This window comes from Ursus arctos, unplaced genomic scaffold (assembly GCF_023065955.2).
Source record: "Ursus arctos isolate Adak ecotype North America unplaced genomic scaffold, UrsArc2.0 scaffold_8, whole genome shotgun sequence".
Lineage (NCBI taxonomy): Eukaryota > Metazoa > Chordata > Mammalia > Carnivora > Ursidae > Ursus > Ursus arctos.
The window spans coordinates 34,933,125-34,959,178 of NW_026623100.1; the positions used below are offsets into that span (position 1 = coordinate 34,933,125).

Below are 26,054 nucleotides of genomic sequence, written 5' to 3' on the forward strand. Positions count from 1 at the left end.
GACGGAGAATTATCCTCTGCCAGGAGACCTTCAGAGTTCTGTAAAAAGGCAAAGCTAAGCTCACTTCCCCACGCCACTTTTGGCCTTATGACTGTCCTGCCACTAGATGGCAACCTCCCCCAGTTACTGGAAGCCGACTTTTCTGAGGACTAAACTGGGGAAGCAGAAAGCTTGGAGGCAGGGCTGCCTACGTAGAAAGGACTTAAGTTTGATCCCAGCTTTCTTAGTATGTGATTTGGAAATATGTTATCATCCTTCATGCAATTTTATTAAATTGAATAACAGTTTTACAGCACTCATCTAATTCATATGGAGCTAATTCTTCTCTTCTTCATCTGATTCTGTTTCAATCTGCAGATGTTTAAATTCAGGAGACACAGGTCAAGCTACAGAGAACTAGTACTTGTAGAAAATACTAGAAGGCCTTATTAATAACAAAATGGGCGGGGGGTGGTGTGCCTGGGTGGCACAGTTGGTTAAGTGTCTGACTTTGGCTCAGGTCATGATCTCAGGGTCCTGGAATCTACTCTCTGTGAGCAAGTTGGGCTCCACGCTCAGTGGGGAGTCTGCTTGTCCCTCTCCCCCTCCTCTGCCCCTCCCCCTGCTTGTGCTCTCTCTCTCATATAAATAAAATCTTTAAAAAAAACCATAATGGGGTATTGGTTAAATAAATTCTGACTCCAGGCAACCAATAGCCATTAATGATTTTTAACATTCTTCTTTTTTAGTTGGGGCATAATTTATATAACACTTGAAGGTACAATTTTTAAGTGTACAGTTCAGTGAGTTGTAATATATGTGCACACCAGTGTAACCACCACCCCAATTAGGACACAGAACCTTTCCATCACAGTGGTAAGTTCTCTTGTCTGCCTTCGAGTCAATCCTAATGACCTGAAGGAGGCTCAAGGCCCAGAGGAATACAAACAGTGGGTTGAGTAGGGAGTCTGTGTGGCTTTGGGGATAATGCACACTGTAAGAAGCTAATAATTACTCACAGCCTTGTGCTTTTGTGTTTTCCTGGTAAAGTCAAGCAACCATTTATTTTTAAGAAAGAAATGACATTTTAAGAATCAGTTCCTTTTACTGAGCATTTTAGTAACATAATTTTCTTCCAAAGATGAAAATGCACAAAGTTCTCAAAAATATGTTAAGTCATTGCTTCACGATTTGGTTCTTGTGAAGTTCTTTTACTTTGCAGTTGTTAGGCTGTCCCTGAGAAAGTGATCAAAATCATTCAGTGAGACCATTGCTTTGTTTTGAAAATACTTTTTCCTTAAGAATCAGTCAAAGCATTCTTCCATCCAGGGGTTGAATTCATTTATTAGCCTGCACTAGGATTGCCTTTATTGCTATGCTAGAGAAATGCAGCAACTTCTACTAAAAGATGATTTCCTTATTGTTGACTTCTTATGGAAGCATAACACACATGCAGAAAAGTGCACAGCTCAATGAATTGGCATAAAAATGAACACACCCATGTAATCAGCACCCAGATCAAGTAACAACTACCAGAACCCTAGAAGGCCTTCTAGTAACTCCTGAGGTAACCACTACCTTGACTTCTAAGAATACGGAAGACGGGCGCCTGGGAGGCTCAGTCCATTAAGCCTCTGCCTTCGGCTCAGGTCATGATCCCGGGGTCCTGGGCTCAACAGGGGAGTCTGCTCCTCCCTCTCCCTCTGCCACTTGTGCTCTCTCACTTGCTCACTCACTCTCTCTCTCAAATGAATAAATAAAATCTTTACAGGAGCATAGATGACTTTTACCTGCTTCTGAACTCTCCATAATAGAATCGTATATTAGTTGCTGTTTTATACCTGGCTTCCGTCTCTCAATGTTGTATTTGAGAAAGACATTCATATTGTTGAGTTGTAATTTTTTCTTTCTCTTGCTGTGTCATATTCCCTTGTGCTGTCGTTGCACCATTTATATCTCCATTCCATATTGATGGTCATGTAAATTGTTTCCAGTTATTGGCTGTTACAAATAGCCAATGAGAATTTTTAAAAAATATCTCTCAATGAACATTACTTACATATTGCTGGGGTCTACATTTGTTCAGCTTGAATCGATGCTGCCAAAGTGTTTCCCAGTGTGGTTGTACTAATTATACTCCTACCAACAATGTATGAGGATAGTAGTTGCTCCATTTTGACAACATTTGGTATAACTAATCTTTATCATTTTAGATATTCTGGTATGCACAGTGGTATCTCGCCAGGGCTTTAATTTGCTTATCTTAATAGGTAAAGTCGAGCACTTTTTTCATGCTACATATTGGTTATTTGGATATCTGCTTTTGTGAAGTGTCTGTTCAAGTCTTTTGCCAATTTTCTGTAACTTACTTAACATAAATTTTTAATTTTTTCTTTCTTCTTAACTTTCCATTATGAAACAATTTCAGACTTTTGCAAAAATAGTACCAAACAATCCCATATTCCCCTTCATCTAACTTCGTATCTCCCTATCTTGACTATAGCCCACTTATCAAAATCAAGAAATTAACATTACTCATCCACAGGCCTTATTAAAGTGTCATCAGTTGTCTCTCTAATGTCTTTTTCCAGAGCAGGATTCAATCCAGAATTACACATTGCCCTTAGTTGTCATGTCATCTTGGTCTCCATTAACCTGGAATCCTCCTTTAGTCTTTGTCTTCAATGCCCTTACCACTTTGGAAGAGTATTGACCGGTTATTTTGTAAAATGCCCTCGATTTGCATTTGTCTGATTCTGTTCCCTCGGGATTAAATTCGGTTTATGCATCTTTGAAGGAGTGATGTTGTATTCTCCGTGCATGGTAGCAGGAGGAACATGATGTCAATATATCTTATCAGTGGTGATGTCAGCCTTGATCACTTGGTGAGGCTGGTGTCTCCACTTTAAAGTTACTATTTTTCCCTCTGTCGTTAGTAAATATCTAGTAATGCAGTAGGTACATACTCTGTTTCGTTTGCTCCACAATGGTTTTAATTTATAGTATTCACTTGTGTCTTCTTCTAAAAGCTTTCTTGTTTTTCCTTTCGTCTTTGGATCTACAATCCATCTGCAATTGATTCTCTTTTGGGTAAGTGTCAAGATTTATTATTTTCCCATATGATATAAAATTGTCCTAGCACCATTTATGGAAAGTCTATCCTTTGTTATAAATCAAGTGACTATATGGGTGAAGGTCTCTTTCTGCCCTCTCTTGTTATGTTGGTTCATTTGTCTATCTTTGTGTGACTACCATACTAACGTAGGAGCCATATTATCAACTCTTGTTATCTTTATATTTCTGGCTCTGAACTCTTTTCAAGATAGACTTACCTATTTTTGGCCTTTTGCATTTCAGCTTAAATTTCAGAATCCGTTTGTCAATTTCCACATAAACCCTCTGATAGGATGATTTGGATTGTGTTGAATCTATGGATTGTTTTGGAAGCATTACATATTTACAATATTGAATCTTCAAATTATGAACATAGTACTTCCCTCCATTTAATTAGATCTTTATTTCCCTTCACAATGTTTTACTGTTTTCAGGGTAGTGGTCTTGCATAGCTTTCACTGATTTATTCCTAAATATTTGATGTTTAACAATTTTTGAACTATGGAACTTCATGAGAAGAGAATAGCATAGAGCAGTGGTTCTCAGTGGGAGGTGACTTTGCTCCCAGGACAACTCTGGCAGTGTCTAGAGACATTTTTGTTTGTCACACTGGGTGACATCTCTTGGGTGAAAGCCAGGGATGCTGTTTAACATCCTACTATGCCCAGGTCAGCCTCCCACAATGAAAAATAATACAGCTGAAATGTCAGTAATGTCACTCTGAGGAAACTTCAGTATAGAGTTAAGAATTTCAAAAACAAAAGCCATTTGATATAGTCATTTTTTATACATTGTTTAGGGATTTTTGTATGTCATGTAAGTAGCGATCTATAGTGACATTTTCATCATATTAAAGTTATTCTTTTCTCCTGGGGTATGACTAAAGCTTGGCATTTTCAGGATTTTATTTTTTAAAAAAGGTGTTATAATTGTTGGGAGATAATTCTTCATGGGTTTTGGGTTTTCTGAGCAAAACACATAGACCATTTTGTTCAAGGATGTTTGCATAACAGACAGCCTTGGAAACAGAAAGACAGAGGTTCCCTGTAGAGAGTTGGAGACATCTCTCCCTGGAGATATTCCAGGGTAATAAAGCTAGAGACCTTGCCCTTCCTTCCCTGGAGATTATTTGCTTACATTTTAGTGTAATAAAAGATAATACCTCTCTCTAGGGGGATAAACAGGTTTGTTAGCAGTCCCCTTATAAGATTAGGGGTTTCCTAGGCTCCCTGTCCCTCAGTATGCCCGGTATCCACCTCAGCCTACCCCTGCATGCCCCCCATGGGACTGGGAGGCAAGATGGAGCCCATGCTGCCTGCTGTGCTGTGAGTAATAGAACTATCTAAATCTATCTGGCCTTGTGTCTCTTTACTGGCTGAATCTATAGATTCCATATCTTGGCTATTGTAAATAATGCTGCAATGCACGTGGGGTGCATTTATCTTTTCAAATTAGGAAACACAGGTTTTCCACATGAGAATCCCTCTTACAAACTTTTCATAGATTTTTTTTTTTTTAAAGCAAGCCTAATACACTGCTGTGACTTGTGACTGGGATGCCCTGTAATATAACCTCAGGAATCATTGGATTCTGTGGTGCCCCAATGGGTTTATGCCTGAAGAAGCACTAGTTGCCTGGCAGAAAGACGGAGGAGAAGAGATGGGGCACTGCCATTCTTGTTGCAATAAGCCTTGCAGAACTATTTGCCTCTTAAAATTCTGTGCATTTGCAACTTTGATTAAAATAAATATAATTCTGTGCATTTGCAACTTTGATTAAAATAAAAGCTATCTTTTTAAAAATGTTGTAGATGGGCTGAATCAAATGGACATGAATGAAATGAATGAATGAACATGTAAGATTAATCCTAAAGAGTCTCTCAAACTCAGAGCTAAAGGACTAAAGCAAAAACAAAAACAAAAAGAAACAAAAACAACCAATGAAAGAAAAGTTAAGTGACATGGAAGATAAGGTCAAAAATTCCTATAGCATCAAACAAATTCCAGATCAAAAGAATGGAGATAATGAAAGAGAGATAATATAAAAGAAGAGCACTTCTGAATTCAGAAAGAGTCAAGTCTAAGAGTGCTAACCAGGACTAGAGAAACAAGTCCTACTCCTAAATGCATAGGGAAAGGGGGAAAAATCTTAAATTTTTCTAGTGAGAAAAACTATGTTACCTACAAAGGAACAAGAATCAGTTTAATATCAGATTTTCCTTTAATACCAGTGGATGGTAGGAGACAACGGAGAAATATCTTTGAGGATGGTGTCAAAGTTAGTTTCCTTTAGAGCCCCCAAACATGGCATTTATATATATATTAGATGGTAGCAAATACTACTGATTGAGGAAGGGAGTGATTGGTTAAAAGTTTTATTACTGAGAGGCACCTGGGTGGCTCAGTTGGTTAGGTGTCTGCCTTTGGCTCAGGTCAGGATCCCAGGGTCCTGGGTGGAGCTCCATATCAGACTGCCTGCTCAGCAGGGAGTCTGTTCTCCTTCTCCCTATGCCCCTCCCCCTCAGCTCATGCTCTGTCTCTCACTTTTTCTCTCAAATAAATAAATAAAATCTTTTTTTAAAAGTTTCATCATTGAATTTTAACTTTATTTGGCTGTGATCAGAAAAATAGCAAATACTAATATAGAGCTTACAATGAGCCAAGAACTCTTAAAAATTTACATATATTAAGTCATTCAATCCTTATTACACCTATGAGGTAGGTACTATCATTATTCCCATTTACAGATGAGAAAACTGAAGCATAGAAAAGACTAGTGACTCTCTTTTGGTCTCCAGCTAAGAAATGGCAGAGCTGAGATTCAAACCCTGTTTTTAGTTTGGAATTTAATGAGGATTTCCTTACAAATAAATATTCTGTTAGTTTTTGTAAATATTCAGTAGATGGCTGAAAAGAAGGTGCTTTCTCTGTAGAATATGGAGCCCAGTTTGGCTCATAACTATTCTACTTCATTAAAATATTGTTCAGATTACTGCTATATTTTTTGGTTTATCTGTCAAAGTCATAGCAGAGACCATTTAAAATTTATTTCTGCTAGGAGCCTGGGTGACTCAGTTGGTTGTGTCCAACTCTTTTTTTTTTTTTTAAGATTTTATTTATTTATTTGACAGAGATAGAGACAGACAGCGAGAGAGGGAACACAAGCAGGGGGAGTGGGAGAGGAAGAAGCAGGCTCACAGCAGAAGAGCCTGATGTGGGACTCGATCCCACAACGCCAGGACCACGCCCTGAGCTGAAGGCAGACGCCCAACCGCTGTGCCACTCACGCGCCCCGGTTGTGTCCAACTCTTGATTTCAGCTCAGGTCATGATCTCAGGGTCCTGCGATAGTGGATCCCCCAGTTGGGCTCCACGTTCAGCAGGGAGCTTGCTTGGGATTCTCTACCTCTCCCTCTGCCCCTCCCCCTGCTCACATGCTCTCTCTCTCTGTCTCTCTTCCTCTCTCAAATAAATACATAAAATCCTTAAAAAATTATTTCTTCTTCATATTGTAAAAAAATTTTTTTAAGTTTCTTCTGCCTCTTAGATGCTATGTTTTTATTTCTGTGTTCTGGAATTTTTTCATAGTTCTATGTACTTTTTTATGCTTACTCATCCTTGAATGTTAAAAGTTTTATGTATGCTTTGCATTTGTTCCCAAACAGGATGAGCTAATTCTTCTTGGCTCCCTGCCTGTCTATTTGGATGCTGTTAGAATCTTTTTCTCATATCTAAAGCCGAAGGATTGGTTACCTTCTGGCAGCCTGAGAAGATTGTGGAGGGAGCCAGCTGGCAAGGATTGTCACCCCTGCAAGATCTCTTCCCAGTGTTTTACAAAGCCACTGTCCCTGGGGGCCAAAGGTTATTTGGCCTTTGTCCTTGCCTCCTTCCTAGCAAACAGCCAGACTGAATATCAGAGAGGAGCTTGCCATTCAGAGTAAAAATTCTCCCTTTTTGCCTTAGGCCACTTCAATAAGTCTTGGGAAGGGAGAGTCAGAAGACTGGGCTAACCCCCGCACTCTTCTCTGGAAGTGTTCTGGTTATCTAGTGCTCTATGACGTAACCCCAGCAATCACTTACTATTGTTACCTCTCCTGATTCTGGTGAGCGCCTGGGCTCAGCCAGGTGGTTCTCATGCAGGGTCTCTCAGTTGGCTTCCGTGAGACAGAGAAGATAAGGGAGTCATCTCAAAGGCTTTTTCATCCACATGTCTGGCTGGCACTGGGACTGGGGAAGTTCAAACTTCTGGGGTTGGAACATGGGGCTTCTCTGCGTCTCTCTCTATCTTGGTGTGCTCTGTCCATGTGCTCTCTGCAGCATGGTGGCTTCGGGGCAGATCTACTTACTACACAGCCACTCGAGGCTCCACAGGCGTTTGTTCTGAGCAAGAGAATGAGACAGAAGCTGTGTCACCTTTTAAGACCCAGCCTCGAAAGCCACATAGTGCGTTACTTTTGTTGTGCAGTCCCAGAAGCTCACCCAAGGAGCCCATTCAATTTCAAAGAGGCCATCTCTTTTTTTTTTTTTTTTAAGATTTTATTTATTTGACAGAGATAGAGACAGCCAGCGAGAGAGGGAACACAAGCAGGGGGAGTGGGAGAGGAAGAAGCAGGCTCCCAGCGGAGGAGCCCGATGTGGGACTCGATCCCGGAACGCCGGGATCACGCCCTGAGCCGAAGGCAGACGCTTTAACGACTGCACTACCCAGGCGCCCCAAAGAGGCCATCTCTTGACTAAGGGTGAGGGGGGTGGGGTTTTGGAAGAACATGTGTAACTAAATACATTGTTGTGACCAATTTTGAAAAATACACTCTGTCACAGGAAGTTTGATACAATTTTGTTGAATTAATAAATGACCATATATCATCAATAATAACACTTACTGATGCCTACTGTATGCGAGTATCTAATCGATAGAGCTGTTGTGAGGATTTATTGATTAAAACTGTATATCTAAAGTACTTGAATAGTGACTGGCATGTAGTCAGTGCTTCTGTGGATGTTAGCTACACTCTACAGTTACAGAGAATTAGAAATCAATAACAATAGTGTCCACTGACCGCTCCTCCCTGCCATTCCGTTTCGGTTGTCCGTTCTACTGATGAAGTACAGGTGAGGTTCAGTGGGGTGAGGTCCAGAGCCGACGACGGAGAAAGAATTCTTGAGACGTCTTTGGTGCAGAATGGTGGTTTATTAAAGCACGAGGACAGGACTCGTGGGCAGAAAGAGATACTGCCCTGAGGTTGTGAGGAATGGCCTATTTTATACCCTCAAGTGGGGAGGGGGCTAGGGCTAGTGTAAGTCTCTAAGGAATTTTGGGAGCAAGGTCTCCAGGACCTTGAGGGAGCTAGCTACTGTTGGGAAAGGGTCATTTATTACCGTCTAATAAAACCTCAGTCATGAGACCCTTCAGATGTATATCGGTGGGCCATAATGCTTGGGGATGATTGCCAATACGTATCTTGGGGGGTTAGAGATAAAGGAAGTTTCCAAAGGAATTTTTATACGTTAAAGTAGACTTACAGGATCTAAAGTAGACTTACAGGATCTTAGCGGAGGGGAGGGGGTCAGGCTAGGACTGCCTTTTGCCCTTAGCCAAGTATTAACATCGAGGCAGCTGAATTCCCAGAGGAATGTCACGGTGCCTGTTTCAAGGACTTGTCAATGGGCTGTAGGTAGCAAGGACTTTCTTTGTCCTTCAGAGCAGCCAGGAGTGCCTGAGGAACGTTGCATACATCCAGGGGTGGGGGATTACAGGGTGCCAGCTTCTGCTCAGTTTGTCTTCTGTTCCCTCATCACTACTATTCAATAACTTAAAAAAATCTTCTTGGTTTACCTACTTGTTTCAATGGAACATACCATCTGAAAGCTTCTTAAGAAAAGGTACACGGAAGATCAACTTTTTGAAATCTTGCATGTCTGACAATATCTTTATTTACCCCTAAACTTGACCAATAGCTTGAGTGGCTATGAGAATCTATGTTGGAAATAATTGTCTCTCGGAATCGTAAAGGCATTATTCAGTGGTCTTTCAGTTTGATGTGTTGCTATGGAGAAATCTGATGCCATTCTGGTTCTTGATCCTTTGTATTGTAGGGGCCAATGGCAGGTTGCTCCAAGATGGGCTGCTTTGGCGTGAACATTATTTTGAGTTAAAAGCAATCAAAACCCAGATGATTTAAGAAAAGCTCTTTACCTTCCCCTCAGCTGCCTGCCTGTACCAGGAGGAGAGCTATTAACGGATTCCTTTTTACCTAAGAAACTTACCTACATAATATGGCAACTTTTGTTTTCCAAACATCTCCTCTCACCTTCCTGCTAATGGTCTTTCTCCCCTTTATATCTTAAGACCCCACCCCTCTTCTTAGCTCATAGAAGTGTCATGTAGCCTCACTGTCTTTGGAATTCCCATGTCTGTGTGGATTTCCTGTATTTATGCTATTAAATTTGACTTTCTCCTGTTAATGTGCCTCATGTTGATTTGATTCTTATTCCTGCTAAAGGGACCTTGAAAGGCAGAGGAAATTCTCCGCCCGCCCCCACCACCCCCCAACAGCATGCAACCTCATTTTTCCCTCTGGGTGCTTGTAGGATCTTCTTTATTTCCCTGGTCTTCTGAAATGTTATCATGATATACCTTGATGTGATTCTGTTTTTGTCCATTGTGCTGGGCTCAATGAGCACTTTCAGTGTGGAAACTCAATTTGTAAGCAGGAAGAATTAGGGGTCTTCAGAAATAGACGGACATAGATTTCTCGATATCAGAAAAGTCATTTTAGTCCCCCTACCATCTTGTGAAAGATCATAAGATCAAACAGCCACTATTAGGCCAGGAGATAAACCTAATCATATCAGGGACAATAAATCAGTGGTAAAACTCCCAGAGCTGGGGCGCCTGGGTGGTGCAGTCGTTAAGTGTCTGCCTTTGGCTCAGGGCATGATCCCGGCGTTCTGGGATCGAGCCCCACATCAGGCTTCTGCGCTAGGAGCCTGCTTCTTCCTCTCCCACTCCCCCTGCTTGTGTTCCCTCTCTCGCTGGCCGTCTCTCTCTGTCAAATAAATAAATAAAATCTTAAAAAAAAAAAAAAACAAACTCCCAGAGCTAATTTAAAAGTGAAGATTGACCTCTTATAATTCTTGAATTATCTTTGCAGGATCTTAAACTTCTTTGAGTACTCTGATACCAGACCAACTGGAACCAGAGAATTGATGACACTGACCCTTGCCAACCCTTGTGACTTTGACCTGGACTCTATTACCTTTTTTTTTTTTTAATTTAAATTCAACTAGCCAACTTATAGTACATCATTCGTTTCAGATGTTGGACTCTGTTCCCTTAAGATAACTTTTACCCAAATTCCCTGCCTAATTCCTCATTGCACAAGCCCTTTCATGAGAATGTATGAGCCCTTAACTTAAAACTTCCCCCATTGTTCTGGGAGACACTACTTTGGGAAATATCCACCTGGTGTTCTCCTTTACATGTTGCAAGTAAAACACTTCCTTTTCCTGGTCTTTGGCTTGGTTGTGTCTTTTAGCTCGACACTCACCAAGAGGCAAAGCCAGTTTGGGGTAGCAATATCCTGTAGTTCCAACAATATATAATTGGATTATTTAATTGATTTCTTCTCTGTTTCCCAGATGTCTTGGGCTGGCTTTCAAATGTTCTTATCTCTTTCTCTCCTTTTTGCCTTTTGTCTCTACATCCTAAGATATTTCCTTAACTTTGTCTTCCTACCACTGTACTGAGTTTTTCATTTCTTCTATCATATTTTTAATTTACAAGAGCTCTGTTTGGTTCTCTGAGTGTTCATTTTTTAGAGACTCTGTTCTATTTTTATTCTAATTCTTTTTATTTCTCAAAGGAAATTGATAATACATTTTTAAAAGTTTCCCTCTTTCCACATACTCTGTTTCTTTGAAGTTTCTTTTTTCCTGTTCTGATTTATGTCAGATCCTTCCCTTAAATTCTAATGACTTTCAGCTGTCTGTTCTTATTTATGAGTGTCAGATTTAGCAAAACAAAACAGGACACATAGTTAAATTTGAATTTTGGATAAATAATTTTTAGTATAAGTGTATCCTGTGCAATATTTAGGACATACTTACAGCATATAAGTATCCTATGCTTTAGTAAAGAATTATTTATTGTTTATCTGGAATTCCATTTAACTAGGTGTCCTCTATTTTATCTAGCAATCCTAAAAGTGAGATCTTAAATGCTGCCTGGAGGCTTCGTGCAGGTGGATAGGACTTCACTAGGATAAGTTCACTAAAGGGTTGCTCTAGTTTCATTGAGTACCTGATGACAGTCTCTTTAGGTCTTTACTCTCCCCAAAGAAGAATATTCCAAACCCCATGTTCTGGCTGCCAATGTTAGAGAAACCACATAAGGAAGAATACTGACCAATTCAATATTCATCATATTAAGTTTCATATAGATCTTCAATTTCAGTACAATTTCCCTTGCTAAGTGTGGCCACTGTTTAAATAGAAAACCACAGGCCCAAAATGGCGTCACTTGGGATGAGGCCCCAAGTCATTAAACCAAGACTTAATACATAACCTGACTGCAGTTTCACACCCCCCCCCCCACCAACCCCCAGGAATGTAACCTTTAACCAGTCATGGAATTTCCCTATCAGCACTAGGAAATTTACTGATAGACCTCTTCTGTTCCCCTTAAGAGGTCAACCTTGTCTAAAACAATGGATTCTTGGCTAATAATTTCCTTTTTTCCACTCTCCCCCTACCTTTAACAACCTTTCCTTTTCTGTAGCCCTTTGGAGTTCTCTATTTGCTAGACAAGATGCTCCCTGATTCATGAATCAATTAATAAAGGCAATTAGAACTTTAAAATTTATTTGGCTGAGTTTTTGTTATTTAACACTGCAGATTTTTTGTTAGTCCCCCCCATTCAGGGATGGAGCTTAATTCCTCTTCCCTTGAATCTGGGTTGGCCTTAGTGACTTGCATGACCTACAGGATATAACGGAAATAACATTCAGGGGCTTCTAAGCTAGGTAATAAGAAGCCTAGTAACGTCTGCCCTGGATCTCCTGGAGCATCCTTTCTGGGAGCCTGAGGCTCCGTGTAGGAAATGCAACTCCCCTGAAACTGCCATGTGGCGAGAGCATGCTTAGTTAGATGCTCTGGTGGCCAGTGCCAGCTGAGACCAGCCTCCCAGCTCACCTTGCCATGATACCAGACTCTCGAGTGAGTCCTCCAGACTGGCCTATCTGCCAATTGAATACCACTCAGTGACCTTTGATCTTCGTTGATGTTGTGTGTGGAACAGAGAATCGCCCAGCCAAGCTTTGTCCAAATTCTAATCAACAAAATCATGAGGTACGATGAAATGATGGTTGTTTTACGTCACCAAGTTTTGAGGTACTTTGTGAGGGAGACTTAAATAACCAGAACAACTTGACTATACCCATTATGCCCCATTCAGGAGATCCTCTGCTTTATGCCCTCCAGAGAATATGTTTTTCCATCTTTTGCCAAAGTGGGGGAGGGGCAGTGGCAGCAGTGCAGTCCTGGGGATTCTGCAGCCTTAGAAAAAATTTGCTGTTTTTACTCTTAAGCATATCACCACTTTCAGAAGCACCTGGTGTAGCAAGACCTGGGGTCCTGAGAAATGTTGCCATATTACATTGCTGCTTTTTTTTTTTTTTAAGATTTTATTTATTTATTCGACAGAGATAGAGACAGCCAGCTAGAGAGGGAACACAAGCAGGGGGAATGGGAGAGGAAGAAGCAGGCTCATAGCGGAAGAGCCTGATGTGGGGCTCGATCCCGTAACGCCGGGATCACGCCCTGAGCCGAAGGCAGACGCCCAACCGCTGTGCCACCCAGGCGCCCCTACATTGCTTCTTGGCTCGACCTACTCTGGGCTCAGGAATTCCCTTTGCTCAGGTCTGCTAAGCCAATGATCACATGCCTATCTGCTTTCCAGCTTACAAAATTTCATTTTTTTCCTCTCTTGTTACCTCGTTCTTGTAGAGATTTAAAAAAAATAATCTGCTCTTGTTTTAGGATTTCAAGAGATAGCTGAGGCAAATGCATGTGTTCATTCCGCTATCTTTAAAGGCTCCTTTGAGTCTTTAATTTCAACAATGAGACTAATTTTTTTAGTACTCTGTCTTAGATCAGGCTCCCTAGAAGCAGAGCCAGAGATGGAGATTCTGATGTGAGTGCCTTACTTAGCAAGGGCTCATTGTCGGGAGAAGCCTGTATTTGAGACCAGCAGGGGAGTGCAAAGGAAGAAGCAGAGAACAGCTGTGGTTTCTACCGAGATTTAGCTCCAGTCTAAGCGCACGGGAGCTCTGCAATAGAAGGGGTGTCACAAACGTATTCCTGGCCTTTGTACCCCAGAAAGTTAGCTTTGAACTGTGGCTCCCCAGCCTGCTGTGAGGGCAGTTATGGGAGATTTTGTTTCCTCTAGGTTAGTTCATAAACTGAAGCTCAGAAACTTTTAAGTTATCAAAGCAGAGAAAAGGGGCAGAACGAGGTCTAGAATCTAAACCAGTCTGATCCTAAAGCCCATGTTCTTAACCATGTCAAACCACCTCCTTTTGCTACATCTTAATGACATGATTTAATATTACCTCTCCAGCTTTGAGGGTGTAATGGCCACTTGGATTTTGTTCTATTGGATAGCAAACACACGCCCCAAAGCTACCTACCCTCTGTTAAATAAAATCCGAATTTGCCAGTAGACTCAGGATTTATTCTGCAAGCACCAAGCATCTACTATGTGCTGGACACGATAGTAGGCGTGTGTGCAAAGCCGACCTAGACTCGGTGGATGCCTTCAAAAGGCCACCGTCACTCGGGGAGGCAGAAACGAACGCATGAAAACTGTTTTACAGGGCGTGAACGCGGCTCCCCCGCCGAACCTAGGGGCTACCGACCGGTACCAAACCCTGGTAATTCACTGGGGAGGAGAGAAAGATCTGCGGCTGCTCCGAACTCCTATTCCCAAAGGTTTCCCCAAGGAAAGGGAATTCCGTTTTCCTCAAGGGAGATGTGGAACTACTGGGAACTTTTGGGGGTATTTGTTTTAATGTCTAAGAGGGAAACAATGTAGTGATTTCACTTCCCACTGCTCTGGCCGCAGACTGGACGAGAGAAAGTGCAGTTTCCCGGGGAGGAAGCGGTGATTCGCCGCGGGACTCCCGGCCTCCGCGGGCGCAGGACGGGTGCGGGAGAGGCTCGCGCCTCCGGAGAGTCCAACTGCTCCGAGCCTGCGGAGGCAGGCGCGGGGCTGGGCGGTGCCGGGCAAGCGGCGCTATCCCGGCGGGCGACGAGGCCGCGGAGCCTGGACCGCGGGCCCGGTCCCCGACGGGCGCAGCCCCAGGTTTGGGGGCGAGGCTGGTCCCCAGATAGGCGCCAGGTGCGGCGGGCCCGGCCGCGGGCCCCAGGTGCGCTTCGCCCCCCTAACCCCGCCCGGAGGATTTTCCGGTCCCGTGTGCAGAGGAACAACCAGGAACTCGGACTCAGTCTCCACCCCAAAGTGGGGCGGGTCCGCCCGGGATAAGACCCGCTGCCAGGCCCCGGGAAGGGTGTGATCTGAGCGGCCGTCCGGGACAAGCGCAACTTCGTCTCGGCACGAGCGGTAAGGGGGCCCCGGGCCGGGGGTCCTGGGCTCGGGGAGGAGGGCGCAGTAGCCTCGGGGAGCCTCGCGGGGACAGCCCTGCGCCGCGCCCAGGAGGGGGGTGCCCGCCGCCGGCCTGCGGGCGGGGCTTGGGCGGCCACTGGGTGGAGCGGGCGCCGGCGGCCGGGGGTTTGCTCGAAGAGGGCCAGGCGCAGGCGGGTATGCACCGGCACCGTCCAGAAGGAGCAGTTTATACAGCTCAGAATGTAGACGGGTCAGAGACCACAGCAGTTTTCTGTTGAGTTCATGTGCCAAGAACTGTGCTGGCTTCGGGCATTAACAAGAAAGGATTGAGTTAATACTCCCTGCAAATGACTCAATCTAATACCTAAGTTTTCTTTTTAATTCTTTCTTTACTCCTTTAAGAAACTTACTCCCTTTCCCTAGTTTCTTACCCTTTCTCTCCTCATGTATCTAATGCCCTCAGCAGAATGTCTGGCTGGCACATGGGAATCCATTATTATGAGATCCATGACTTGAGTCTGCCAGTGGCACAGCCTCACTCTTTTGTCTTGGCTTTGACTAGCGGGAGACTTCGGGGCCAAAGAGGCTATTGCTTTTCAACAGTCTGCCCCACTGTAAGTGCTCCCTGGGTGATGCAAGTCTGTGAGCTGTGCTGAGTAACCCACACCTTTCATGACAAGTGGGCATCTGCTCTCTCCAGCTGACAGTGGGAAGAATGGATAGGGTCTCTCCGTCCAAATTATCCATCCCACCTCCTCCTTACATTGCTGGTAACACTTCTGATAGCCAAACCCTAGCTCTTTTCTGACCAGGGAATTCTCAGATGACACGGAGGTGGAAGAGCAAGCAGGAGAGGAAGGGAACAGGAGTGAGATGGGTAATCACAGCCACCCAAGACCTGCTTCCCTCCCAGAACCCAGCCCTATCTGGTCAAGGCCAGATCCCTTAGATTCAACTCAGGCCAGATTTCTGTTGGTTTGAGGGAACACACACACACACACACACACACACACACACACACACACACACATAACTATTACATCAAGGGCGTTTATGAATTTCCCTCCTAAATATTTTTACATTTCGCTAGGGATAATTTTTCTCTGAAAACAAGTTAGAGAGTAACATGCACAGTCAACAGTCACGTTGAATCACACCAGCCCACAGCATCTGAAGAATGAGCCCTCTGGCCATCCTCAGACTCCTGTCCTTTGGCCCATTTCTTTACGTCTAGCCACGCATTTGCTTTCCCTGTTTGGATCCTCTGCTTGTCCAGGAAGCCCACTCCTCCTCAGCAGTGAGTGCCAGGCACCACCAGGAAATACCTGAAGCTTCAGAATAAGCCAAGGGCCTGGAGGGTCCATTTTGCCTCAATCTTTGAGATTAAACACATTTTTTATGCTAAAACAACCAGATATATTTTGGAGTAGAATTCAGAATTTATACATTTTTCGTATAAAAGAAGAAACTTAACATTTTTTTTTTGCTTGGGCTTTGCGCTGTGATTTAGCCCAAACCTAGCCCTTGAGGGTTTGTTTTCACTGCAGTTCCGGCTACTATGGGGGCAGTTTGATGGGTGCCGCCATGTCTTACCTGGAGGGACGTTGAGTAACAGTCGTCCTTGGTTACTCATTTAATCGTTATTTCAACTTGAGGTAGGTTTCCTAACCTTGTCTTATAGATGAGGTGGGTGTGGGGACACATGTTAATGGCCCTATATTCTGGAGGGGCTTGGCATGTGGACCAGCGAATAAACTCACTCCTTGTGGTGTTGGGCAGAGCTGGGTTGGATGGTGGGTTCTGCTGGATGTAAGGTGTGGCTTTTGAAACCCCTGGGCTGGGTAGACTTGGAGATGGAAAACTTTCTCAGCAGTGGTGTCTAGGCAGGGGCCTTGTGGCCCCCCCTTTGGATGGGGCTGTGAAGGGTAAAAGGTTTAACTAAGATGACCTCCAAAGCCATAGCTTCTCCCCTTCAGGGTACATCAGAATTCTTCAGGAAGCTTGTACAACATGTAGATTCTTGCCCCCACTCCCCCCCAGATTCTCATCCAGTATGGCAGGGTTGGGCCCAGGAAAATGCATATTTAATAGGTTCCCTGGATGATTGCAATTCAGATGTTTCTTGGACCTTGTTTTGAGAAACTAAGCTTTAGAAACACTTCTATGAATATATGCATGCTTGATAAATTGAGTAAAGCATTAACAAAAACATGGGACTTCAGGGAACTTGGGCCTGTCGTTATGCTGTAAATAATGTGGTAAAAGCTGATACTGGCCCCATTGTCAAGGACAGCTCTGTAGTGTACCTATCACATCAAATTCACCCCATAGTTTTACAGTGCTCGACACCCCTAGACCAAATAGAGAGTCTAAACCAAAGGGGTTTTATGTTTAAGCTTATTTGAACCTGAGATGGATTACTATATTAAGAATAATTTACCTAGCAATTTAAGATTTGTAAGGCCTGTTGCTTGTTTTATTGGGAGTAGCTTGTTGGTGTTCAGTTGTGTCTGAACTGGACTAAGAACTTTTGCTAAGGGAACCTGAATCACCACCTTTGAAGTGTTCTTTTTAAAGGTTCAAGATGCTTGAGGTCAGTAAATTGCCAGATAGCTTCTTGGTCCAGATTGCTAGACATAAGAACCTGAGTGAATGTTTTCACCAGAATGAACCACAATCAGCAGGAAGGATAAATTGCGGCTCTAGGCCAGACTATAAATTGCTCTGGAAAAGACCTTCACCAATCCCACCTCCCCATCATTAACCCTTTAAGGCCTACAGCATGAGCGGCCTGACTTGTAACAGAGCAGGAGGTCCCAGGAGTGGCCTTTTGTCAGGTCACTAGAAAGACTTCCCTGCCCAGTCGCTGTGGATTCATTTCTCTGGGCTAAGGCTCTCATTTCCCCTGCACTCCCCTCCCTAGAAGTCATGTTAAATTATTACCAGAAAGTAACACAGAAGGGCTGGTTTGTGAGTGGGAACAGGTTCTCCTGATTTATGTGTACTTGAGTCATCTCTCCTGGATGAGGTCCTTAATAGGTAAAACCCCGGTAGTATAATCAGTACGCAGCATCTTCCCTCTCACTCCTCTTCAGGGGGCTCAGAAAGGCATTTTCTGGGTCTGGCCTCGCTCCAACTTCTGCTGTCGATGCTTTTAGATGCTATACAAGAATCCATTGACTCAGTAGTTCTCATCCTTTTTAGTTACAGACCCTTTTGAGAATCTCAAAATTTGACATATTTGACATTGTTCATACAGTTTCATGGGGTTTATGGACACCTGTCTAAACCCAATCATGGATACCTAGCAGGTACATATAGAATTGCCCTGAAACTTGGCAGTTTGTCAAAATTTAAAAACAGATTTGCCTTTGTTCTAGCAATTTAAATTCTGAATTTATCATAAAGATATACTTGGATATGTGTGTAAAGACATGTGTACAAGGATATATATACTCTTGTTGGTAGCAGCAAAAGATTGGAAATGAACTAAATATCTATGACCAAGGGGCTGGTTAAATTATGGAACATCCATTCAGTGCAGTACTATGCAGCTGTTAAAAAGCGATGCAGGTTGGGGGCACCTGGGTGGCGCAGCGGGTAAGCGTCTGCCTTTGGCTCAGGGCGTGATCCCAGCGTTCTGGGATCGAGCCCCATGTCAGGCCCCTCTGCTGGGAGCCTGTTTCTTCCTCTCCCACTCCCCCTGCTTGTGTTCCCTCTCTCACTGGCTGTCTCTCTCTCTCTGTCAAATAAATAAATAAAATCTTAAAAAAAAAAAAAAAGCAACGCAGGTTGACCGAAACAGATAAAGAATGATATCAGAGAATCTTTTTAAAAAACATTAAAAAAAAAAGTAAAATATAAGTTTGCATAGGATTCTACTACTTTTTCATAAGAATAATGGAGACTGTAGTCTATATGCTTGTTAATGCATTAAATATTTCTTTTTTTTTTTTTTTAAGATTTTATTTATTTATTTGACGGAGAGAGAGACAGCCAGCGAGAGAGGGAACACAAGCAGGGGGAGTGGGAGAGGAAGAAGCAGGCTCATAGCAGAGGAGCCTGATGTGGGGCTCGATCCCAGAACGCCGGGATCACGCCCTGAGCCGAAGGCAGACGCTTAACGACTGTGCCACCCAGGTGCCCCAATGCATTAAATATTTCTGATAGTATACATAAGACAATTACAACAGTGGTTGCCAAAACAAGCTAGAGAGGTAAAGTTCATCCAGACTTATCACTTTATATCTTTTTGTATTATTTGAATTTTTAAAATCATATTCATATATTATCAATTTTTTTAAAAAGGGAGTTATCACCTACCCATTTAACATTGCTTGTGAAGAGGGAGAATGAAGTAGAAATGAAAAATAAATGTATATTATCAAATTTTCCAACCTCAAAATTAATACATGATCGTATATTTTCTTATTTGTATACAAAGAGCCAATCTGCAATTATGCTTCAGTCTCCAGTGAGATATAATAGCAATCACTCGTTCTTGTCATACATTTCAATTGGGCTAATTTTTCCTTTGGCTACACTCCAGCTAGTTCCAAAAAGAATGTAAGGTGCCTTGAGCTGCATGGTGGAAAAGGTCTGTATTTATGTGATCTGATCAGTTCCATGTGTTTTTAGCTGCAGAAGCAGAGACAGGAGTAGATGGGATAAGTCCCAGCCTGTAGACTAGATAGACCTGCTAGGGCAGGGCCCTAGGTCAGAGTCCCAGCAGTGGTATCGGATCTTGGGCACTGAGGGGCCTGGCCTTGGCTTCAGAGCCTGCCCCCCACCCCTTCAGCCAGACTGTGTCTTAGTCAATGAGGCTTCTGGCAACGCATGTTGGAGCCTCCATGTCACAGATATTAATAGCTAATGTTCACCAGTGTTTCCTAGGAGCCTCACCCTGTGCCAAACAACTGGCATGTTGTTTATTAAACTTTCATCCGTAATATGTGGGTGCTACCAATATCATCCCCGTTGTATAAGTGAGGAAACTGAGGCACAAAGGGGTTCAGTAATTTGCTGGAGGCCACATGCTGAGTGCAGGTGGTAGAGTCAGGATTTGAATTTGGCAGTCTGATTCAACAGCCTGTGCTCTACCACTCTGTTGTACTATATAATGGGTTAGGAACGGGGGATCGGGGGCGCCTGGGTGGCTCAGTCGTTGGGCGTCTGCCTTCGGCTCAGGGCGTGATCCTGGGGTACTGGGATCGAGCCCCGCATTGGGCTCCTCGGTTGGGAGCCTGCTTCTTCCTCTCCCACTCCCCCTGCTTGTGTTCCCTCTCTCGCTGGCTGTCTCTCTCTCTGTCAAATAAATAAATAAAATCTTTAAAAGAAAAAAAAAAAAAGAATGGGGAATCGGCCTGAAAAGGCAGGACTGGGGGATTAAGCACTGTGGGGCTGGACTCTTTCAGAGGGGAAGAGACAGAACCTGTGTCCATACCACTTGTCTAAGATGAACTCGACACTGACCTGGGTCATTCTGGATATCCAGGGGGTCCCACATGATAGGTGAGTGAGGAGTGCAGCAGATACACACCAAGACAGTGTGCTGCTCTTGATTCCGTAGGCCCACCCAGGTGGTAGCAAGACTTGGGGCAGCCTTTAAAGGCAGGAGAGACAGCCCAGCACTTTGGGGAAGGGTCTTCAGGTGCTAGGCAGGATGCCAGCAGCCCCTGCCAAATGGATACAGGTTCACCCATTTGTCATATAATGTGACAGGCACTAGAGATTGAAAGATAAAACATACTTCCGCTATGAGCCTGCTTCTTCCTCTCCCACTCCCCCTGCTTGTGTTCTCTCTCTCATTGGCTGTCTCTATCTCTGTCAAATAAATAAATAAAATCTTGGGGAAAAAAAAAAAAGAAAGATAAAACATACAGACCCTCTCCTCAGGGAGATAAACAAGCAAATCAGTAATTCAAAACTCACAGGACTGCGTGATAGTTGATTTGATACACTTTGCCCGGACTGCCATTGAACAATAGAGGAGGTGCACCTCACTCCATCCTGGTGGTCACAGAAGGCTTCCTGGAGGTGGGAGAGGAGAAAGGTTTGTGTACAGGCACAGGGATGACAGAGCAAGACCATTATTCACTGGAGGTGTGGCCTGTTGATCAGAGCAGGGCTAGTCCCAGATGGAAGAATGGGAGGGCCCTCAGAAATGAAGGTCATTCTGTAGGCCTGTGGGGGACAGAACCAGTCTTGGGGGACAGGTCCTAGAGGGTCCACAGTCAGAACTACTGTCCTGGATTGTAGAGCCTCGTTTTCTTTTGCATCTGCTCTAGTGCATAGCACATTTATCTAATAAATATTTTTTTAATAAAACGGAAGTGCTGGGCACCAGGAAGGAAATCAAGGCAGAGATTTAACCTTGGAGAAACAAGACCCCTACACCTGGCCAACCCTTCAAGGTTCAACATGGTCGTAGTCTCCTTCCCGGTTTGACTTAATCTGAGTGAGGGGCCTCTCTAGTATGCGTGCTGCTCTTTCTCTGTGATTCCCCCGTCAAGGGAATGTTCACGCCTTATTGTGTCTGATTCCATGATTCTAGGCCTGGGCCACCCCCTCAGCGGACAGGAACTACACAGCCCCCGTCCCCTGGCCTGGCACATAGTGTGTGTTACTATGTGTGCTGAATGAATGTATGATTCCCATGGCCTGGAATATGAGTCCAGCGTCTAAGCTCAACCTGCCACAAAATGACCCATTCCTGAAAATTACCTTTCCAGAACTTTGTCTTCCACCGCTCTCTTCGGGGTCTAAAGCTCCAGCCCCACTCCAAACAAAGTATTTTCCAAATCATAGCCGAAGCTTCATTTTTTTTAATGTTTTTTTATTATATTATGTTAGTCACCATACAGCACATCCCTGGTTTCTGATGTAAAGTTCGATGATTCATTAGTTGCGTATAACACCCAGTGCACCATGCCCTCCTTACTACCCAACACCAGTCTATCCCATTCCCCCACCCCCCTCCCCTCTGAAGCCCTCAGTTTGTTTCTCAGAGTCCATAGTCTCTCATGCTTCATTACCCCTTCTGATTACCCCCCCTTTCTTTATCCCTTTCTTCCCCTACCGATCTTCCTAGTTCTATTATGTTCCATAGATGAGAGAAATCATATGATAATTGTCTTTCTCTGCTTGACTTATTTCACTTAGCATTATGTCCTCCAGTGCCGTCCATGTTGCAGCAAATGTTGAGAAATCGTTCTTTTTGATAGCTGAGTAATATTCCATTGTATATATGGACCACAACTTCTTAATCCAGTCATCTGTTGAAGGGCATCTCGGTTCCTTCCACAATGTAGCTATTGTGGACAATCCGAAGCTTCATTTTTACCATTCTCTCTCTGCCAGCAAGACCTTTCACGATTGAAATCCTATCTGTCATTGGAAGCAAATGAGGACATTTGACTAGGGGTGGGGTGGGGTGGGGGCGGGGAGCTTTGTCTGTCTTCTCCCACCCTGCAACTGGGACGATACTTAGCACCTGTTAGCTTGCATGCTCCCTGATAGCAAGATACTGTTTCCTCCATCTTTGTTTCTGTCACAGTGCTTGGTACCTGATGAGGCAAAATCAATATTTAAGTAAGGACTACGAGTGGCTGCACACATGGTGAGCGGCAGTTTTGGGACTGGGGCCTCATGCAGGGACCGCCTGAGTGAGAATCAGGGCCTGGAACAGGATGTGAGGGGAATCCGCAGGGGTGCTTATTGAAAATGGATTCAGTAAGGTCTTTGGACCTCACCCAGGATTTACTGATCCAGGTTCCAGAGTACAGCACCCCTAAAATCCGTATTTCTAAACACTCCCCAGGTGCTTTTTGTGCACACTGGAATTTGACAATTTTACCTAGATACCGTGTTAGGTGTTTTACGGTCTGTATTATTATTAGGATACTTTTAAAGCCATAGCTACAAACACGGTGTCCTGATATCATCCAAGGCCAGGAGAGAGGAGATTGGCAGGCTAACTTTGTCTTTCTAATCTGGGGGGAGTCTTGTCCGAGGCCTCTTGGTAGACTTGTTCTTATTTCTCGTTGGCCTAAAGTGGGTTACTTGGCCACTTAAAACCATTTGTTGCCATTGGAATGGGGTCACCTCAGACCAATCATTATTTCTTCCCGGGATGAGTCCTACCTTCCTGGTTTTCCAAGCCCAACCACAAAACTCATGAAAGTTGTCTTAATGAGGAAGGAAGGTATGATGGGGATTGACATAACTACTAATTCTCTCAGAAATTCTGCACGATAGTCACTACCATGTCAGTTATATGCCAGAATAGACTAGCCGTGTTCAGTGCGGTTAAATCTGGAGGGCAGAGCAGAGACTGGAGTTCGGCCCTTGTTCTGGATTCCCAGCCTGCTGTGTCCAGCGTGGAATGATCTCCGTTACAGCCTCTGCCAGCATGTGGGAAGAGAATTGAATTCAGAGTTTCACAGATATAAATAACAGATCAGGTTTGCCAGGAGTAATGCATGTTTGCAGTGAATGGTTTTGAGAACTCTACTATTTAAATCATCTTTGCTGAACACATTTCCTGAGTCATATTTATACACATATTTTTTAAAGTTATGACTCTCCCCGTGAATATAGTTTTTCCTGTTTTTTACCCCCATTCCCTTACATCATACTTGATGTGTGATCATGAATGGGAATCTACACTTAGGAATGACCACGGAGCATTTTGAGGACCTTTTTGCGCATCCGTAGTTGAAATCTAGAATCATTACTGTAGAGCAGTAGTTCTCAAATTTGAGATTGCGTCAGAATCACCTGGTGGGCTTCTTTCAAACCAAATTACTGGGCCCTGACCTCAGAGTTTTGTAGGTGTGGTGTTGGGCCCAAGAATGTGTACTTTTAACAAGTGCCCATTATATGGTGACGTTGGTCTGGAAACCACACTTTCATAAACACTGAGTTGTATGAACTTCTTTTAGGTTGAAATACTGGTCTGCTGTTTATTGAAAAGATAAACATAATCATGCACACGGCACATTCTACCCTTTCCAGGTTCTCTTGAACTCCCTATTATAGCTGCCCTGGGGCCTCCCTACCTGGGCTATGATTTGGGGAGACTGGATTCCCTGAGTTTTCTGTGCTTTGGTGACTCTATGGAAGGCTTATTCCTTGGAACTGAGAGGGTGGAGTGACATCCAAGCACCCCCTCCAGGCCAGACGTGGTTGTGAAATAACTGAGACACACAAGTGGAGCTATGATACAGTTCCACATACGAGATACTTATTAGCCAAATTCAGAGACAAGAAGTAGAATGATGGTTAGCAGGGGCTCAGGTAAGGGAGAAATGGGGAGTTATTATTGAATGGGTACAGAGTTTCTGTTTGGGATGATGGAAGAGTTCTGAAAATGGATTGTGGGGATGGTTGCATGACATCGTGAATGTGATTAATTCCACCGAATTGGGGCTTAGTGAGTTGAATGTCTGACTCTTGGTTTCGGCTTTGGTCGTGGTGTTGGGGTCATGGGATCTAGCCCCACATCGGGCTCCCCGCTCAGCAGGGAGTCTGCTTCTCTCTCTCTCTCTCTCTCCACCCCTCCCGCTCGTGCTCTCTCTCTCAAATAAATAAAATCTCTAAAAAAAAAAAATACCACTGAATTATATGCTTAAAACTGGCTAAAATGGTTAACTTTGTTATGTATATTTTATTACAGTTTGAAAAAAATCTTGCTTTCTTTACTGTTCTGTCTCCCAGTGGTATGCTGGAGCTTCCTTATATCAGCTTATTAGAAGTGATTGTTACATTTTCAGTGGTTTGGGGACCTGATTCAATTCAATTATACGAACTTAGTAAATAAATTAAATACAATATAATGTGTACTACTGCCTACCTATTCCTGGTTCTAAGTTCAGTGACATCAGATTGGTAATTTGAAATCAGTCATGTTGGAAATATTTATGTCAAAGAAATGGTTACAAATCAGGGTTTTCTTTCTTTGGAGAGCCAACTGTTAAGTTTATCAGCAAACTTCTGGTCTTACCATGTCTTTTTTTTTTTTTTTTTTAAGATTTTGTTTATTTATGTGAGAGAGAGAGAGAAAGAGAACCAGCCAAGCAGGGGGAACAGCAGGCAGAGAGAGAAGCAGACTCCCTGCTGAACAAGGAGTCTGACGCGGGACTTGATCCCGGGACTCTGGGATCATGACCTGAGCCAAAGGCAAATGCTTAACCGCCTGAGCCACCCAGGTGTCCCTGGTCTTTCCATGTCTTACTGGTGGGGCAGGGTTGGAGTAAGTTTGTACGAATAAAGCACTGGCTCTTGGGATCTTCCAGGGAAACTTTGTTAAACTGAATTCTAGCCCTTTCCAAACAGCTGTGCCTTTGAGTGTTTTTGGGTGCCTAGAAAAGAAGAGGTTGTGGCTAAGTTTAGTGGGTGGGAAACAAAATGAGTCATATGGTAAATGAGTTACTTTAACATCATGGGCAAGAATTTCCTCAACTGGAACTGAAAAGGGGTGGGAGAGAAACTAATAGAAATAAAATAAAGTGACTGTGCGAGCAATGGGAAAGGGATACTTTTAAAGAAAGTTTTTATTATGGACATTTCCCAACATATACCCAACTGAGAGAATAGTAAAATGAACCTCTATGTATTTATCCATCACCCAGCTCAACAGTTATTAATATTTCACCAAAAAAAGAGACTTTGCAACTATTAAAGTAATAAGAGGGAGGAGTACAAAGGGAAAGATGGCCAGATATGATTGAAAATTTTTCTTCCAAATTTTGGCTGTACTGAATTAAAAGGATGATATAAATTGGTAAAATACTTAATAATACATTTTAGACATGAAGTATTGTATTTTATACCATAGGAAGAATTTCTATAAATTTTAGTAAAACATCAAGATGCTAAAAATGGGTGAAAAATGCAAACAGATAGTAAATACACAAAGAAGGACAGGAGTTGAAAAAAGGGAGTCAGTGTTCCTACTACTAATTTTAAAAAGCAAGTTAAACCAATAATAAGATTTAGTATTTCACTGAATATGAATACTGAATAAGATTCAGTATCCATAAAGCAAGCAAGCTTATGGCTGGCTGGGGTTTGGATGTCCTTGTAAATTTGGAGGACAACTGGAAATATCCATAAGTATCAGATATCACAAGAAATACGTCAAAAGAAGAATAAAATATCTTACAAAGCTAATTATAAAGATTGTAGCCATGCTCTTAAAAAACCTGAACAGTCAATAGTAGGGACATCGACTAAATTATAATATACCAATATAATGGAAGAGTATAATTTTAGTACAGTGACCTATATAGTGAACGCGTGGAGTATGAAAAATTAAGAGGAAAGAGTAGAACACAAAAT

The 26,054-nt window shown here is 43.2% G+C and overlaps 1 protein-coding gene across 9 annotated transcripts in view; it reads left to right on the forward strand.

Moving 5' to 3' along the window:
• ANXA4 (annexin A4) overlaps positions 1-26,054 on the forward strand; it is a 152,529-nt gene that overhangs the window by 76,687 nt on the left and 49,788 nt on the right. For 2 of the 9 annotated variants that reach the window (XM_026484070.4, XM_057309442.1), the window contains exon 1: positions 14,362-14,711. The exons of the other annotated variants lie outside the window; for them this stretch is intronic. The gene's annotated coding sequence lies outside the window, so the exon portion shown is untranslated. Of the gene's footprint in view, positions 1-14,361; positions 14,712-26,054 lie in introns of those variants that run through there. 9 annotated transcript variants of the gene reach the window in all.